Source organism: Oryctolagus cuniculus, chromosome 6, assembly GCF_964237555.1.
Source record: "Oryctolagus cuniculus chromosome 6, mOryCun1.1, whole genome shotgun sequence".
Taxonomy (NCBI): Eukaryota; Metazoa; Chordata; class Mammalia; order Lagomorpha; family Leporidae; genus Oryctolagus; species Oryctolagus cuniculus.
In genome coordinates, this window is record NC_091437.1 from 106,514,867 (window position 1) to 106,533,688 (window position 18,822).

Here is an 18,822-nt window from a genome sequence, read left to right on the forward strand (position 1 = left end):
AACTCAGAGACCCTAGAATAGGGATTCAGTAAATGAACATTTTCCAAGGCAGCCTTTTCTCCATGCTGGGTTCACAGCACTTTGAATGCAGGCAGTCAACATGGTTGCTTTATTCCAATTTCCATTTTCTTTGGAAAGAAAGAAAAAAGTCTTCTGATTGCACAATGAGAGCTAATATCACAGGGCGGCTTTGATACACCTGCCTGTCTGTCTCTGTGCTAAGCTTTCACTACATTTTTGGAAGGGGCATTGAAAAGGCATTCTATGGAGAGAGGAACGGCACCAGGCTAAGTGGAAAGCTTTGCAGACTGTGAGAGGCTTAGCTTAAGAAGGTGGTCATAAGCTGAGGAAAAAGGAGCTCACCACATTTTCCTGAAGTGTCAGCATTACTGGATTTTAACTTTGTTAATTTAAAAATAAATCATGTGTTCCTAAATTTGTATATATGAAACGCATGAAGATTTTATAACTTAAATGAAAGGTTCCTAGGTAAAAAAAAAAGGAAATATGGATAATTATGGATTACAAGATTCTATTAATTACTTTACAAATAAAACATGCGGGGTTGGCACTGTGGTGTAGTGGGTTAAGTCACAGCCTATGACACTGCATCCCATATCAGAGTGCTGGTTGGAGAGCTTGGGCCCCTGCCACCCATGTAGGAGACCTGGATGGAGCTGCAGGCTCCTGGCTTTGGCCTGACCTAGCCCTGATTGTTGTGTCCATTTGGAAAGTGAACCAGGGAACAGAAGATCTCTTTCTCTCCCTCTTTCTGTCATCCTGCCTTTCAAAGAATAAAATAAATCTCAAAAATAAACAAACAAAAAATGAAAACTAAAGGAAATTTTGCACACGGAATCAGGAATGTTAGCTCACTTTTCTCTGTCACTGAGGCTCTGTGGAGGTCTGGCTGAGCTGTGTGCCGTGTGTAAGCAGTGCATCCTGGGGGTGGGAGGTCAGCACCACGTGGCCATGGTGACCTCTGCCAATGCACACTAGGGGAAGCAGAACAGTGGAATTTGATCCTGGGAGCACCACTGTGCACTTATTTATGCTTCTGGTACAGGAGGATATCAAATAAAATGTTTGCAAATGAGATAAGAAAATGTGTTTTCAGGACAAAAAGAAAACTCATCTAGGAAGATCAAGATAGTCATGATACAATTGCTATGCAAACAGAAGTTAGTATTTATCATTTTTACTCACTGCATTAAATAACCTAAGCTAAGAGGCTTCATTCTAATTCTTTTTAGAATAATTATTTGTAATAGCTATGATTTATCAACAGTAATTATAAAATATTATTATACTTTAAATGAGAATGATTTGGTCTTTTTTTCATGTTACATTCCTTTTCTCCTTTTTCTTTAAGATTTATTTATTTGAAAGTTAGAGTTACAGAGAGAGGGGCAGAGACAAAAGAGAGAGCTCAATCTTCTATCCACTGGTTCTACAACGGCCAGCACTGGGCCAGGCCAAAACCAGGAGCTTCTTCTGGGTCTCCCACATGGGTGACAGGGGCCCAAGGACTTGAATCATCTTCCATTGCTTTCCTAGATGCCTTAGCAGAGAGCTGGATAGGAAGTAGAGCAGCTGGGACTCGAATAGGTACCCACATGGGATGCTGGCATCACAGGCAGTAGCTTAACCCACACCACCACAATGCCAGCCCCTCATGCTACATTTCTTAGGCCTATCTCCAAACTCTTTACAATGCTACTTCTTTCTCTCTCTCTCTCTTTTTCTTTATTTCTTCTCCTTTTTTTTTTAAAAAAAGATTTATTTATTTGAAAGGCAATGTTACAGAGAGAGGGAGGGAGGGAAGGAGGAGGGAAGAAAGAGAGACAGAGAAAGAGAGAGAGAAAATTTATTTGCTGTTTCACTCCCCAAATGGCTGCAATGGCCAGGGCTGGGCCAGACCAAAGCCAGGAGCCAGATACTTCTTTTGTGTCTCCCACACGGATGCAGGGGCCCAAGGGCTTGGGCCATCTTCTGCTGCTTTTCCGTGAGCATTAGCAGGGAGATGGACTGGAACTGGTGCAGCCAGGATTTGAACTGGCACTCATATGGGATGCTGGTGTCACAGGTGACAGCTTAACCTGCTATGCCATAGTGCTGGCCTCTCATTCTTACTTCTTAATAAACTGGAGTATTATATCAGGAACAAAGAAATGTCAGGAATAAGTGGTCCATGAGCAGTCACAGACACAGCCCATTTCACTTAGTGAGAACATGATTAGGAACAGTGTAAGTTGGCAGCATTCACTGATCCATCCTGGGTCTTCAATTCCACAGGCAGCATCCATCTACGGTACCAAGCTGTGTGATTTCTGTATGGTTCCCAAACTACTAATACTCTCTCAAAAATTGTACCACAGCACTAGTACCACAAGAATTCAAAAGGGCAGGGGTAGGCTGACAGATGGAACTCCAAGGCTTCATCCTCCCTACCAGAGTGGTGCACTGACACCTCTCTTGTAGTTTCCTATGTGGGCTGCAGGCTGTGCTGCCACTGCTAACTAACTGGAATACCAAAATCCTCTGGTACAGCAGTTGGCACAGTTGCATTGTCATTAGCTGGGAACTGAATTAGGAAACAGCTGAACCTATCGACTAATTAATGTCATAAAAATGGCTTTTATAAAATATTAATATAAGAAACTGTCATTTGTTTATCTGCAGTCTCTGTAAAACTATTCATGATACTGTTCTATGGCGTGATGCATAAAGCTTTATGCCTCTGTGTGATTCACTCTTAGAGATTTTAGTTCTTAAAAGAAGATTTTCTGTCCTGATGAATTCGCTTGCTTCATTTTCAAAATGAAATGATACATACAAAAATCATATTTCCTTTTTTCTGATCGCCTCACATGGCTGGCTGGAAGCTCAAAGCTGTAATTATCTTCAATTATCATAATTATCTCTGTCTAGCTCTTTCTTTGCTCTCTCTCTACACCGACCTCAATTACAAGTTTTTTTTTTAATTTCATGTTTTGAAGAATCTTATATGTGTCTTTATTATAACAGCTTTAATACTTTCTAGAAGCAGATCTTAATTTCTGAGTAGTGCATACATGAGGCTTTAAATGTAATTACCATGGATTTATTCCTTTATAGAATTTAAAAGTTCTCAATGTCCAGATTAGATTTTATAAGGAAGATAAGTTTTATAAGGAAAAACAGTTTCAAAACAGCAAGGAATGAAAGCAGGAAAATGAAAAGGAGGAAGGAATGAAAAGAAGACTTTCTCATTAAATTAACTTTTGGGGCCGTAAGTTTAGGGAAATAATGAAGGATGTATCTCGATGATGTGATATGAGGTGCAAAGACTATAGTAATTAAAATCAAACCAATTTTATCCTAAAGGTTAAGGGGAGCTATTAAGTTCCATTGTATATGCCAATGCCCAGGCCTAACCCCTCAAACTGGCTTAATTGATCAGGAATGGGGTCTGTAGACATGTCCCCAGAGCATTGGAAAAAATAGCTGCAGTTGAGAATCACTGAGCAAGACCATTCATATTTCTGTTTTTTTTTTTTTAATTTATTTTTTATTTATTTGAATGGCAGAGTTACAGAGGACGAAAGAGAGCCCTTTCATCCAGTGGTTCATTCCCCAAATGGCTGCAACAGCAAGGGCTGGGCCAAGCTAAAGCCAGGAGCCAGGAGCTTCCTCTGGGTCTCCCATGTGAGTGCAGGGGCCCAACACCTTGGGCCATCTTTCCCTGCTTTTGTTTTGAGCAGTGAGCTGGATAGGAAATGGAGCAGCCAGGTCTTGAATAGTTACAGGTGGAGGCTTAACTTACACACCACAATGCTGACCCCATATTTCTCTTTTTCTAAAAAAGACTTATTTATTTATTTGACAGGTAGAGTTACATAAAGAGTGAGAGAGAAAGGGAGGGAGAGAGGCAGGAAGGGAGAGAGAAAGAGAGAGTTTGTCCATCCCATGGTTCATTCCCCAAATGGTTGCAATGGATTGGCTTGGATGGGACAAAACCAGGAGCCAGGAACTCCATCAGGGTTCCCACATGAGTGGCAGGGGCTCAAGCATTTGGGCCATCTTCTGGTGCTTTTCCAGGTGCATTAACAAAGAGCTGAATCAGAAGCGGAACAGCTGAGACTTGAATTTGTACCCATATTTCTCTTTTTAAAAGGTAAGTATATTTTTAAAAAGTCAATTTATTTCAGAGGTAGAGAGACAGAGAGGCATAGACAAACAGGGAAAGAGAGAGAAGCACTCAACTGCTGGCTCACTCCCCCAAATGCTTACAACGGTAGCTAGGCTGGCTTGGGCCAAACCCAGGTGCTAGGTCTCCTACTTGGGTGGCAGGAACCCAATTACTTGAGCCATCACTGCTGCCTCCCAGGGTCTGCATTGGTGGGAAGCTGGAGTTAGGACCTGGAGCTGGGAATCAAGCCCAGGTATTCAAATAAGGAATGCAGGCATCTCAACTGCTATACTAACTGGCTGCTCCCATTCATAGTTCTAAACTCTTAACTAGCAACTGAATTTCACCTTTCTCATTTCTCTGCAGTAGCAGAGCCTGCCTTACTTAGTAGTGACAATATGATACAGATACATCTCATTGTCCCTCTCTCCACATGAATCTACACAGGGAGTCACATAAACTTTTTGTTTGATTGGTAGAGATGCTCCTTGACTTACAATGGGGCTTCCTTCCCATTAAGCCCATTGTAAGCTGAAAATGCTGTAGGTTGAAAATGTCTTCAATGCACCTAAACTAGGGAACATCACAGCTTAGCAACACAGCACACAGTTTCTCCTTGTGATTAGTGGCTGATTGGGAGAGGGGGCTGCTGACTGATACAGCAAGAGAGGATCATAATGCATATTGCTAGGAAAAGATCCAAATTCAAAATCCAAATACAGCTTCTACTGAGTGTGTGTCACTTTCTTACCATTGTAAAATTGAACAACTTTAAACTGAATCATTGAAAGTTGGGGACCACCTGTGTATTTTGGGACCCCAGACCAAAACAGAGCCTGTGTACAGTCTATTCCAGAAAGTGGGATCTGAGCTTGCAACATAAAGACTCAAGATTCAGAAGACATGGATTTTGAGCTATAATTTTTCATTGCTTACTAAATTATTTCTTGGTATTTTTTTCTGCACCTCTGAAAATACTAACCTGGAAGTCATATTCATAATTTATTAGAGAAATAAAATAGTATACTTTTAAAGTATTTTCAAATATAACAGTTTCAACAAGAAATATGTGAAATCCCCTGGCCCTTTATGGTTTGAGGCCTACCTACCACTGTTTTCTGGCTGTGTCACAACTGATCTAAAGCACATTTATTATCTATCTACTTAAAAAGCAATCCATAATTCCTAGCGGGAAAGTGTACTAGAAATCAATCCATTATTATGACCATAACTTTATGCTTTAGACTATTGTAGCTTTTTTTATTGATTTTCATTGCTTTCATGAACACAATACATTTTATTCAGCTCAGTTTGACACATTGGTGTGTCATCGTGGGCCAGCTGGGTCCACCTCTTCCCGCCTCAGCTGGTTCCCTAATCTCTTTGGCCATGATCTTCCATGGGCTTTTTCTTGTAGCCCTTGACCATATCAAGCTTACCCTCCCCTGGAAATTTCATAGTAGCTGTTTCCTTTCTGGAATGGTCACCACCCTTCAGAGCATCGGACAGCTGGTGCCTCTTCATTTTTCTTTAACATCATGTTCTCAGAGACGTCTCCTCTAAACCAACTATTCTATAGCCTGCTGCCCACCTCCAGCTTAGCCTGCATCCTGTTACCCTGGCTCCCAGGCAAGACTATCTGAAAGCATCTTATTTATGAGTCTCTGTGCTTACTGTTTGTTGCAAGGGTGTGCCCTAAAATACATTTGTCTTTGCAGTCATCACCCTGCCACCTAAAACAGTAGGAGACACCTAGCAAATATCAGTGGAATAAATGAATGCATATCTTTGCATTCTTACCAAGAAAAGGACTGAAGGCAGTGCCATGTTCTTGCAGATTGGAACCACTGATGGTTAACAGATAATAGATGACTGCGGGCAACTGTAATTTTCACCTGCAGGGCTCCATGCAATGTGTGCATGTTGGGAGTTTAATTAGTTCCACAGAGCCCGCTCCTTTTGCAGAACAGGCAATTTGCATCCTGTGCCCTGCCGACCTCTGGCTGGTTCTCAACCTGTGCCAGAAAGTATCTCCCCACCCGTACATCTTGTGATCCTGGCTGCTCCCTTCAATTCTCTGCAGAGAACAGCTAGACATTCATGTTTGAATCTCCAATTCCATTCTTCTGCAGGGGGTTCTTTAGACTGCTCTGTTGAGAGTAACAGCGTGTCTCATTGGCATGGGGCCCTCAGTCTGCCATGGGAATTTTTTAGTTTCTTGCTATTGTTCATCCTCACATACCCTTGACTTGAGGTGGCTGTTACATGCAAAAGACAGCCATTTCAGACTAGTGAACGCATGGCAGCCTGGGATCTTTTTTCAGTAACCTTATCCTTCTGCGATTAACACATGAAACTAGGAGTATGGGCCAGGAAGTCAGCTGTAATATCTTAGGACAAGTCCACTGACATATGGAATAAACAGTTGGGCACTGTCATGATTTTGAGGCACTTCTGTTTGGTCTAGACTTTGAGCTGTACCGACAACACACTCTGCCAGGCTCCCAGACGCAGGCCTGGAGCACGTCAGCTCCCTCCAGAGTCCTCAGTATTCCAGCTTTTCATCCAGTACAGAAGTCTATTTGATATCACTATCAAAATCAGCTACAGTCGTATCTGGTGAAACATGTATGGTTCAGTGCCTTCGTCCAAAGGAGACACACGATCAGTATTAATTATTTCTGTGGCTTTTCTTGGTGGTTTAACAAAATCTTATTTTATTAAAAAATATACCTAAAAAAAAACCCCTGTGCCTCACTGGATGCAAAGCAGCTGCTTCTGATATTGGGCTTTATAATTTATCACTGTAATTTAACACAGCTCTAATTCACTAACAAAGTGAAATAAACGCACAATCGAATATTTCATAAACACTGAGGTTCTAAAAAAAGCAGATTCTTTTGAATCCAGAAATGAATCTTAAAATGGCTTTAAAATTTTTACTTATCTGAGAGGAAGAGAGAAAGCGATATATATATTAGGTACACTGCTGGTTCCCTCCTTAAGTGCCTGCAGTGGCCCCCATTGCAGCTGAAGCTGGGAACCAGGAACTCAATCCAGGTTTCCCAGTCAGGTGGAAGGAACCCAATCACTTGAGCCATTTTCATTCACTCCCAGGTTGGGCATCAGCAGGGAGCTGACATGAGGAGCTGCAGCAGGTATCAGAGCATGGGTGTCCTGATCACTGGGCCAAATGCTCTCCCCCTCCTCAGTGATGAACCTGAACTGTATGAAAAGAGATACAACTAGACTCTGTCTTTTGCGATACACCAGAAATTTCTTTCTTTTTTTAAAAGATTTTATTTATTTATTTGAGAAGTAGAGTTACAGACAGAGAGGTAGAGACAGAGAGAGAGAAGTCTTCCATCCACTGGTTCACTCTCTAAATGGCCACAAGAACCAGCTGGAGCTGCGCCAAACTGAATCCAGGAGCCAGGAGCTTCTTCCAGGTCTCCCAAGCAGGGCAGGGGCCCAAAGACTTGGGCTATCTTTTACTTCTTTCCCAGGCCATAGCAGAGAGCTGGATCAGAAAAGGAGTGGGGTGGCGCTGTGGTGTAGCGGGTAAGGCCTCCACCTGCAGTGCCGGCATCCCATATGGGCACCAGTTCTAGTCCTGGCTGCTCCACATCTGATCCAGCTCTCTGCTATTGCCCGAACATGCCTGGGAAACCCAGAAGAAGATCCTGGCTCCTGGCTTCGGAGCAGTTCAGCTCCAGCCATTGCGGCCAACTGAGTGAACCAGCGGATGGAAGACCTCTTTCCCTCTGCCTCTCCTTTTCTCTGTGTAACTTTGACTTTCAAATAAATAAATCTTAAAAAAAAAATAAAAAGAGGAGCAGCTGGGACTAGAACCAGCGAGTCCATATGGGATACCTGTGCTGCAGGTAGAGGCTTAACCTGCTGCGCCACAGCGCCAGCCCCACAGAAAGATCTTGTAGCTAGCGCCCAGGCCTAACTGTTACATAAAGATTCTAGACCCTTCAAGATTCCAGATCTAACCAGCAGACTTCTATCATTATTTTATTTCTTCTGTTCCTTAAATCAGGGGTGAGGAACGTCAGGCCTGCAGGTCATACAAGGTCTGTGACATCATTTGGTCTGACTCTTCCAAGGCAACTGCAGGCAGGACTCAAAATTCAATCAGCCTACAGCAGGCTGATTTTTAAGCTGACCATTTTATATGGCCCACAAATGATGTTATTAATATCTAAATGACCCTTGGCAGAAAAAAGGTTCCCAGCCCCTTCCTTAAATGATTACATAACAAGCAAAGATTTTGTCTATCAGGAACAGTCAACTCACATCAACAAGACTGTGACATCTGTGCATAAATTTCTGGAGGTTTTGAATGGTAAAAGTATCAGACCACATTTTAGACATGGACTTTGGAAAACTCTCCATAATGAGTATTATCCACATGTTGCTTAAAAAAGCAGAGAGAGGTCTTGGCCAAAAAAAAAAAAAAAAAAAAGACGATGACTAATTGTAGTCATCATACAAAGACACCCTCTGAATCTGGCTCCTCTCCAGCTGTGCACGGTGCGGTCTTGGGCCCTTTCCCTAATTATGCTGCACATTATCTCCCCAGGGCTTCAATTCCCACGGGGCAGCCTTCCAAATTTGTATCTCCTGCCAAAGCCTGGATTCTGAGCTGCAGGACCCATACCCAGCTAGCACCTGGGCCCCTCCACTGGGTGTCTCCCAGAACCTCTGCGGCAGTATACAAGTCTGGCCACATCATCTTCCAGGGCTCTCTGTGTGAATGGTGCCACCTTCTGTTAGTAGCATAAGGTTGAATTCCAGGTCCTTGTAACCACCCTCTCGCAGTTCCCCCCATATCTAATTCTCAGTGTTACCTCTTAAATGACTTTCAAATCTACCTCTTTGAGTCAAGCTTGTCTTGGCATTCTCAGGGCCAGCCCTCTATGCAAATGACTACATCTCTCACCTCAGCTATGGCAGGAGCCTTCCGGTCTCCCTGCACCCCCAGGGGATTCTCTCTCATCCCTCTCTCCAAATCCCAGAGAGATCTTTTCAAAAAAGAAAATCTGTATCCAAAAGGTAATCTATAGGAGTGAAACTGACACTTTGAGATGCTATGGTTTTTAACAGCCCATGTCTCAACTGTGGAGGGACAGTGTTTTTTCCTCATACTATTTGTTGAACTCTTTATTTAGTGTACAGTTAATTTTACGAATATAAAGTTAACTGAAAAATAGATCTTTGTGAAAAATAAGAATGGGAATAGGAGATGGAGGAGAAATGAGGGTGTGAGCGTGGGAGGGAGGGTAGGGTGGGAAGTATCACTGTGTTCCTGAATCTGTATATATGAAATACATGAAATTGTATACTTTAAATCAAATTTTTTAAAAAGCCCCCCAGAAATAAAAAAAAATGTGACTAGAGAAAAAATTTGATGACACCAAGCTCCCTGCTTAAAACCTTTAAAAGCTTTCCATTGATCAAAGGATAAAGAAAATGAAATCAAGTAAAGCAGCCTGAAATATAAAGTAGTTCTGGCTCTTGTGTGCCGTCCTCCTCACCTCCTCACACTCTCAAGTCTGCCCTCCTGTCTGCTTCTTCCTTACCAGGAGCTTCTTCAGCACCCACCCACCCCTGCCTGCTCTCCCCTCATTAAGCACCACCCTCCATCAGATGCCAGGAAGCCTTCCCATGCACAAGGTCACTGCTCACTGCTACACGTGTCTCCCCCTTTTTCTTAAGTCTGCTTCATGGTGTGATATGCTTGACTCAAGCGTACCATGCCACAGACTTTGCAGAAAGCTCACTCTGAAACCAAACCTGAGACACTGGATTCTTTCATCTGGAAGTACTGGGCCTCCCCCTTGCCTCAGGTTTTCCCTTCGCAGTTTCAATCACCTATTGTCAACCAGGGCCCAAAAATATTAAATGGAGAATTCCAGAAATAAACAATCTGTACATTTTAGATACCGCAGCTACTGAGTAATGTGGTGAAATATTACAGCATCTCACTCTGACCCACTCACCGCATCAATCAGCCCTCTGTCCAGAATATTCACGTTGCCCACACTGCCCATCCATTAGTCACCTGATAGCCATTTCGGTTATCAGATCCACTGTCACAGCACCACAGCGTTTTACTTAATGATGGCCCCAAAGCACAAGAGGAGTGAAGCTAGCCATTTATTATAATACACTGTTGTGATTTTTCTACTTTATTATTAGTTATTATTGTTCATCTCTTCTTGTGCCTAATTTATGAATTCAACTTTTTCATAGGTTTGCATATATAGGAAAAGAAAACCAGAGTATACGCCTAAGATTTGCTACTATCCCCAGTTTCAGGTATCCCCCGGGGGGTCTTGAAACGTGTCCCCGATTGATAAGGAAGGGATCGCTGCACAAGGCACTCTCTCTTCCAGTCTATCTGGTTAGTCTCGATGCATCTGGAGATTTTGTCTGCATTTGGGTTTTGTTTGTTTTTGTTTTCAGAGTTTCAAAAGCATGAGGTCAGATTTTAAAAGAAGGCCCATTTGCATTATTTGCTTTTTCAAAAGTCCACTATTACAAATTATCACATCGTGTTTTGATTTTTCTAGTAATAAAGAAATAAAAAAATGATTTTTATCAGCTTTCAAATTCAAAGTTTTACAGAAGTGTAAGAGCACAAAAGGTTCCCTCAAGCTACAGTGGATTTACATAAAGCATATGACATCAGAGTGACTTCATGCTCTCCATGGCAGACCACAGGACAAAGGCAACAGTGACGACACTACTGCCAACATCAGGATGACGACACGGGGTGGCGAATGTGTGTGGCTGATACATCACTGCCACACCAGCACGAGCTTCCTGAGTCTCTCACTCATTAATGAAGACCCAAGAGCCTTCTTCATCTTCCCCATCCCTCTCTTTCAGAACGTGTGTTACTGCTGTTTTTTTTTTTTGTAAGAGCTAATCAAATATTTTCATAGATTTTATTTTTTTTGCCTAAAAATCTTGTGAGAGGTATAAGGCAGGTTTGTGGAGTTGGTTATTTATTTTTTTTAAAAGACTTATTTACTTATTTGAAAGGCAGAATTAGAGAGAGAAAGAGAGAGAGAGAGAGGAAGGGAGGGAGGGAGGGAGAGAGAGAGAGAGAGAGAGAGAGAGAGGCTGACTTTCTATTTGTTGGTTCACTCCCCAAATGGCCACAACAGCTGGCGAGGGGCCAATCCAAACTAGGAGCCTGGAGCTTCCTCTGGGTCTCCTACATGGTGGCATGGGCCTACGTTGGGCCATCTTCCACTGCTTTTCCAGACACATTTGCAGGGAGTTGGATGGGAAGTGGAACAGCCAGAATTCAAAATGGCACCCATATGGGATGGCAGCATTGCATCCAGTCACTGTGCTACGATGCTGGCCCCTGGATTTGGTTTCTAAAAATCATGATTGGGGTTTTACAGATGAGGATACAATAAGCTGGGGGGAGGCGGGAGGAGGGGCTGCCTGAGAACCTAACCCAGGAAACAGCAGAGCCCTGTCTGCCTTCACTTTCCATTCTAGATTATTTTCTCACTAAGTTCAGGGGTCTTCAAAAAGTTATGTGAAATGCATTTTATGGAAAAACTCTGCATGGACTTTTCAAAAAATTGTTTGCACCCAAATAAACTTATCTTTGAATTCCATTTTTGCCATACACTTTTTGAAATACCCTCAAATGTGTATGATAGAGAATGTGGGGTCTCTACGACATGAGGCTCTTACCCAAAAGCCAGGCAGACACCAAAACCACAGCGTCCATAACCACAAACTCCAAGGCCGCTGGATCGGCAGGTGCAGCTGCGAGCGAGGCAGCTGGGATGAATACTCACCATGTGTGGCTGCTGGCCCTCTTGCAAACACTGCCCCTTCCACTGTGTTGGAAAGACAGGGTCCGCCCACTCTATCTTTTGCTTTTTGCAGTTTGCTTTCATCTTAACACCACCTTAAGAACACCAAAGCACACCTATTGTGAAAAATGGTACTCACACTCAGTTTGATGGTTGGGGAATGATAGAACAAGGTGGGAATGGGGCAAACTTATTCTACTCCACCCATGTTGGGTGTTAGTGGCGATTCTTTCAAAAGTCACTTTTTTTTTTTTTAAGATTTATTTATTTGAGAGGCAGAGATACAGAGAGGAGAGAGAGAGAGAGAGAGAGAGAGAGAGAGATGCTCTTCTGCTAATTCACTCCCCAAATGGCCATTACAGCTGGGCCAGGCCAAAGCCAGGAACAAGGAGCTTCTTCTGGGTCTCTTACATGGGTGCAGGGGTCCAAGGACTTGGGCCATCCTCCACTGCTTTCCCAGGTGCACTAGCAGGGAGCTAGCTCAGAAGAGGAGCAGCCAAGACCCAAACTGGCACTTACATAGGATGCCAGCACTGCAGACAGAGGCTTAATCTTCTACGCCACAGCTCTGGTCCCCAAATGTCACATCTTCTAAAAGGGACAAAGTTCTGTAGCTTTATTTACTTTTTATTTAAACATTTTAGAAAAGATTTATTTATTTATTTGAAAGGCAGAGTGACAAAGAGAGATACAGAGAGACATCTTACATTTGCTGGTTCGCGTCCTAAATGGTCACAACAATCAGGGCTGGACCAGGCTGAAGCCAGGATCCAGGAACTCCACCCTGGTCTCCCACACGGATGGCAGGGGCCCAATATTTGGGCTGTAGCCACTGCTTTTCCCAGCCATTAGCAGGGAGCTGACTGAGAAGTGAAGCAGCAGGGACTCCACCCATATGGGATGCTGCTGTTGCAGGCAGCGGCTTTACCTGCTATGCCATAGCACTGTCCCCAGTGAAAATTCTTTACAGTATTAATATTAGAACCTGAGAATGTTCTGGGATTTTTGAGATGTAGTCTCAAATATCTACATTTGTATTCATTAAAAAATAATTGTAGTGATTAAAAATATTTGCAGGGTTTGCAAGAGCAAAATTATCTTACCTTGGGCTCATGAATCTGCACATAACTTCTAGTTTGGCAAATGCATATCAAAAAATACGGAATTCCCCTCATATTATGTATAAATAGAAAGTCCTCAAATTTAGAATATCAAGCCCCAGATGGTCTATAAGTATCAACAAACACAATTTTCCCTGCCAACACAAATCTCCTAAACCAGAAATCATTTTCGGGCTTACAAAGACAGACATATCAAGTCTACAGATACTTCTAACAATAAGCTTGGCACTATGTGAGGGACTTCATTACACAGCCCATAAAGCACTGCTTTAAACACAAACTGAGTACTCCTTACAGCAAAGGCACCAAAGCCTTTCCAAGGAAGAGGGACCAATACTCTCCAGTTTTCCAGGGAGATGGGGCAGCAATTACTGAAGTCATTTTTAAAAGCAGCAGCGGCCGGCGCCGCGGCTCACTAGGCTAATCCTCCACCTTGCGGCGCCGGCACACCGGGTTCTAGTCCCGGTTGGGGCGCCGGATTCTGTCACGGTTGCCCCTCTTCCAGGCCAGCTCTCTGCTGTGGCCAGGGAGTGCAGGTTCTGATAATCTCCATTTCCTCTACGGCACAGACTTTGTAAAACCATAAAAGGAACCACAGCACAAAGGAAACCAGCTGCAAACGGTGGGCAAGCCCCTTTTGATGACCTTGAGGCTCAGGAAGGTGGTGAATGAGGTGAGGCAGGCTGGAGTCAGGAGGCAGAATCCAACATGCACTTGAGAGCCCTTTAGGGAACTTGAATGTTCCACAGTTGTGAAAAGCAGATACCATTCTCAAGGTGCATTTGCCGCAATTCAGCACTGTACAATTCCGAACAACCTTTGATGCTCTAGTTCACAGTAGACAGGCATTTTTTGACCCAGTTCACATCACTGATTAGAGCTGTTCTATTTGCCAGATAAATAAATCTCCACTGAATGCAATTTATGGGATACAAGAGCAATTTATGGATCAATTTAGAACTATATGTGGCTTAGCTGGCTTTGTAAAACTACTTATAAGAGTGAAAGAAATCAATAAAGATTTATTAAGGTTTTCATTCTTTGCATGGGTTTTGAAATGGGTTCTTACCTCTTATTAAAGGCCTTTAATGCTTTTTTTTGGAATTCAAATACTATACTTTCCATATCAGCTTATTTTCTTGAGTTGACCCTTTGTGTTGAGTGAGGGCATTTTTTTTATTTTTTATTTTTTATTTTTTTAACTTTTACTTAATAAATATAAATTTGCAAAGTACAGCTTTTGGATTACCGTGGCTTTTCCCCCCTATAACTTCCGTCTCACCAGCAACCCTCCCATCTCCCGCTCCCTCTCCCATTCCATTCACATCAAGATTCATTTTCAATTATCTTTATATACAGAAGATCAATTTAGTATAGATTTCAACAGTTTGCACCCACACAGAAACACAAAGTGTAAAATACTGTTTGAGTCCTAGTTATAGCATTAATTCACATTGTACAACATATTAAGGACAGAGATCCTACATGGGGAATAAGTGCACAGTGACTCCTGTTGTTGACTTAACAATTGACAATCTTGTTTATGGCACTAGTAATTACCCTAGGCTCTTGTCATGAGTTGCCAAGGCTATGGAAGCCTTTTGAGTTCACAGACATCAATCTTATTTAGACAAGGTCATAGTCAAAGTGGAAGTTTTCTTCTCCCTTCAGAGAAAGGTACCTCCTTCTTTGATGACCCGTTCTTTCCATTAGGATCTCACTTGCAGACAATTTTCATTTACGGTTTTTCTTTTTTTTCCCCAGAGTGTCTTGGCTTTCAATGCCTAAAATACTCTCATGGGCTCTTCAGCCAGATCCGCATGCCTTAAGGGCTGATTCTGAGGCCAGAGTGCTGTTTAGGACATCTGCCATTCTATGAGTCTGCTGTGTATCCTGCCCCCCCATGTTGGATCATTCTCTCCTTTTTATCAGTTATTATTAGCAGACACTAGTTTTGTTTATGTGATCCCTTTGACTCTTAATCCTTACATTATGATCAATTGTGAACTGAAACTGATCACTTTGACTAGTGAGATGGCCTTGGTACATGCAATCTTGATGGGATTGAATTGGAATCCCCTGGTCTGTTTCTAACTTTACCGTTTGGGGCAAGTCAGATTGAGCATGTGCCGAACTGTACATCTCCCCTGCTCTCTTATTCCTACTCTTATATTTAACAGGGATCACTCTTCAGTTAAATTTAAACACCTAAGAATAATTGTGTGTTAATTAAAGAGTTCAACCAATAGTATTAAGTAGAACAAAAAAATACTAAAAGGGATAAAATGTTAAGTTGTTCATCAACAGTCACGGCAAGGGCTGATCATGCCATTGTTTTTCACAGTGTCCATTTTACTTCAACAGGTTTCCTTTTTGGTGCTCGGTTAGTTGTCACCAATCAGGGAGACCGTATGATATTCGTCCCTTTGGGACTGGTTTATTTCACTCAAATGATGCTTTCCAGATTCCTCCATTTTGTTGCAAATGACTGGATTTCATTGTTTTTTTTTTTTTTTATTGCTGTATAGTATTTTATAGAGTACATGTCCCATAATTTCTTTATCCAGTCTACTGTTGATAGGCATTTAGGCTGATTCTAGGTCTTAGTTATTGTGAATTGAACTGCAATAAACATTAAGGGGCAGACAGCTTTTTTATTTGCCAATTTAATTTCTTTTGGGTAAATTCCAAAGGAAATTCCAGTTTGCATTCCCACCAACAGTGGGTTAGTGTCCCTTTTCCCCCACATCCTTGCCAGCATCTGTTGTTGGTAGATTTCTGTATGTGAGCCATTCTAACCGGGGTGAGGTGAAACCTCATTGTGGTTTTGATTTGCATTTCCCTGATTGCTAGTGATCCTGAACATTTTTTCATGTGTCTGTACGCCATTTAGATTTGAGTGAGGACATTTTACACACGGCCATGGCCAGCCTCTGTCCCAGCCCCATTAGTTGAAGGTACCCACACTCTGTGCCAAGATATACTTGAACTCACAATGAGCGTTCCCTACATACACTATCTTTCTGAAAAAGGAAAGCATGGATAACATTCAACCTTTGTGAAGAGCACTTGGAGGCTCATCTGATACTTTTTAAAAATAAGCAATTAAAGAATATGCCTGAAAATTAGATTCCTGATATATGTAAGAAAAAATTAATAGCTTCCTCATAACAATACTTGGAACCTCACCTATGAAAATCAAGATGCATTTACTTGTTTCATCATACGATTGCTATAAACTATAGGTAGGTGTAGAAGCTTGTATAGATGGTATTGAAGTATTCTTAGTTCTTGCAATGTGGCTTTATAGCTCCTTCTAGCATATGCAGTCTATTTCTCTTAATTCTAAGCTGGTGTTGTTAATCACACTGGCTCTTGGAACTCAGTGGAAGTACCAGTATGTAGATGATGAACAAGCTTTGCATGCTCCACTCTTAGCCTTGGAATCCTGCTGTTCCTGATAAATGAACAGGTCCAGCTGGCCTGCTGGATGTTGAGAGACATGTGGGCCAGTTTTCCTCATTGTCCCTCAACACAGTCAATCCCTAGAAGTGGCAACACCTGGCTGACTACCTGTAACTGTAGGCTCATGTTTGAGTGCAACTGAGACCAGAGCAACTTGTCAGCTAAGCCAGCCCAAACTACAAAACACCAGCATCAGGAGCTAAGTAAATGGCTATAGTTTTATATTGTGGGGTGGTTTGCTATACGGCAAAAGCTGCCTGACACAGAAGGTATTACTGTCCTCACTGTACTCAACAGCAACACAGTAAGCTGTCCAAGATTGAGCAGCTGGCAAAGAGTAAAGCTCTCAGTCTTTAAGGGCCCACACTCCAGTCACTGCCCTATACTCACTCCTTTTGAGGCAAAGGAGAAAGCACACACTGGGTGCCTTCTACATGGTTAGCACTGGGCTAGATATATCCCCTACACCTAAGGAGAATACAATCTCTGTTTCTTCACTAAGGAAATTGCAATTTAATGGTTTTTCTCATACTATCGCCTACACCTAAAATGCATTTTCACATATTTTCCACCTTTGAAACCTGCTCAGATATAACCACCTCTCAGGAATGCTCCTTAACATTACAAGCCAAAATTAAATTTTTTCCTCCTGGGAAAAACAGCCAGAATTTCTCACTTCTTCTTTTATCCTCGCCCTTTGCAATGGGACCTTTTGGTAACTTCATCAAGAGAGGAAATCTATTTCCCCATGCCCTGAATCTAGACTGGCCTTCTGACCTGCACTGGCCAAAACAAGTGGCAGGAGGGACGGTGTGCCAGCTCTGAGGTTAGGCCCAGGTGTCCTGAATGCTTTTATTCATTCTCTTGGGAACCCTAACTCCATTATGCCAACAATCCCAGGCTAGCCCCACTGAGGGAGGAGAGACCACACAGACCAAGGATAGCTTAGCCAGCTTGTCTCAGCTGATGCCCCAGAAATGTGAGATAGCTCTGTTAAGAGAGCAAAGCTGAACCACAGCTGAGTATTGTTGCAAGAGGAAGCCTGGCTGAGATGAGAGGACTTGCCGTGCTGAGCCCAGCCCTGGACTGCCAGCCATAGAATGAAGAGCTAAATAAATGGTCATTTAAAGGGGCTCAGCTTGTTCTGAAGTCACACATCATGCATTGCTATGTCCTCTTTGTACAAGTGCTCCTTTGTCCTCCTCAGGCATTTTTAGACTTATTGTTGGAATAGAACCATATTCACTAAATGGCATTGAATGAATGAATAAATGACTAAATATTCAATTGCAAAGAGATAAGATTTCTCTAGCAAAACAGAACTCTTTTTTATTTTTACTTTGTAGTGGGTAACTTCTATCTTTCCTGGCTGAGAGATTCAGCAATGTTTAGTGCAGGGCCTGACACTTAGCAGGTGTGCTCAATGACTGTTATCTACCATTGATCCTGAATGTGAAATGAGATGCCAAACAAAACAAAAGCCAAAGCAAACATCGCGCATAGAGACACGCGGGGTGCTTTTCCTAAATGCTTTCAAAATCAGGACAAACTCTCCTGGTATTTGTAGGAGGGAGATTTAGGGCAAGCCACACGCTGATTTGGGGTTTTGTTTTCTTTTTTCCTTTTCTCAGATATTGGTAAGCTTATTTCGCTTTGAAAATATCAGGGAACTTCAAAATGTTCATGGAAAAATGAAATTAAAAGATAAGATTTTTTTGGTCCCCAAATTTTCAATTCCATACAAAGTTTTTTCCATAGTGCCTATTTTTCAGGAACTGTTTGAAGAGCCTTCATATGCATAAGTTCGAAAGGTTTTTCACCCAATTTAATGTTACCTATTAACTCCATTTTCCATGAACTTTTTGATTTACCTTTGTATACTCCTTTAAATGATTTCACGCTGTTTCAAACCACCCAATTATAAAGAGCAGCCAGCAGACTTTCCTTGCTCTGCCTCAAGACCGGCAGTTCTCAGCTTTGGTTGTATATTGGAAGCATCCAGAGAGTGATTTAATTAGTCTGGGGTGCAGCCTGCATGTGGGAACTTTTAAAAGCCCTTAGGGTAATTTTACTGAATAGTCAAAAGTTGAGAACTACTACTCAATTTTTCTGAGTGCTTCCACCAGTCAAATGGTTGTTATCAGCCTTAACTGTAAAGGTAGTTCTAAATTAACCTTTTTTATATGCCTATGATCAAAACCCAGCACTGAAA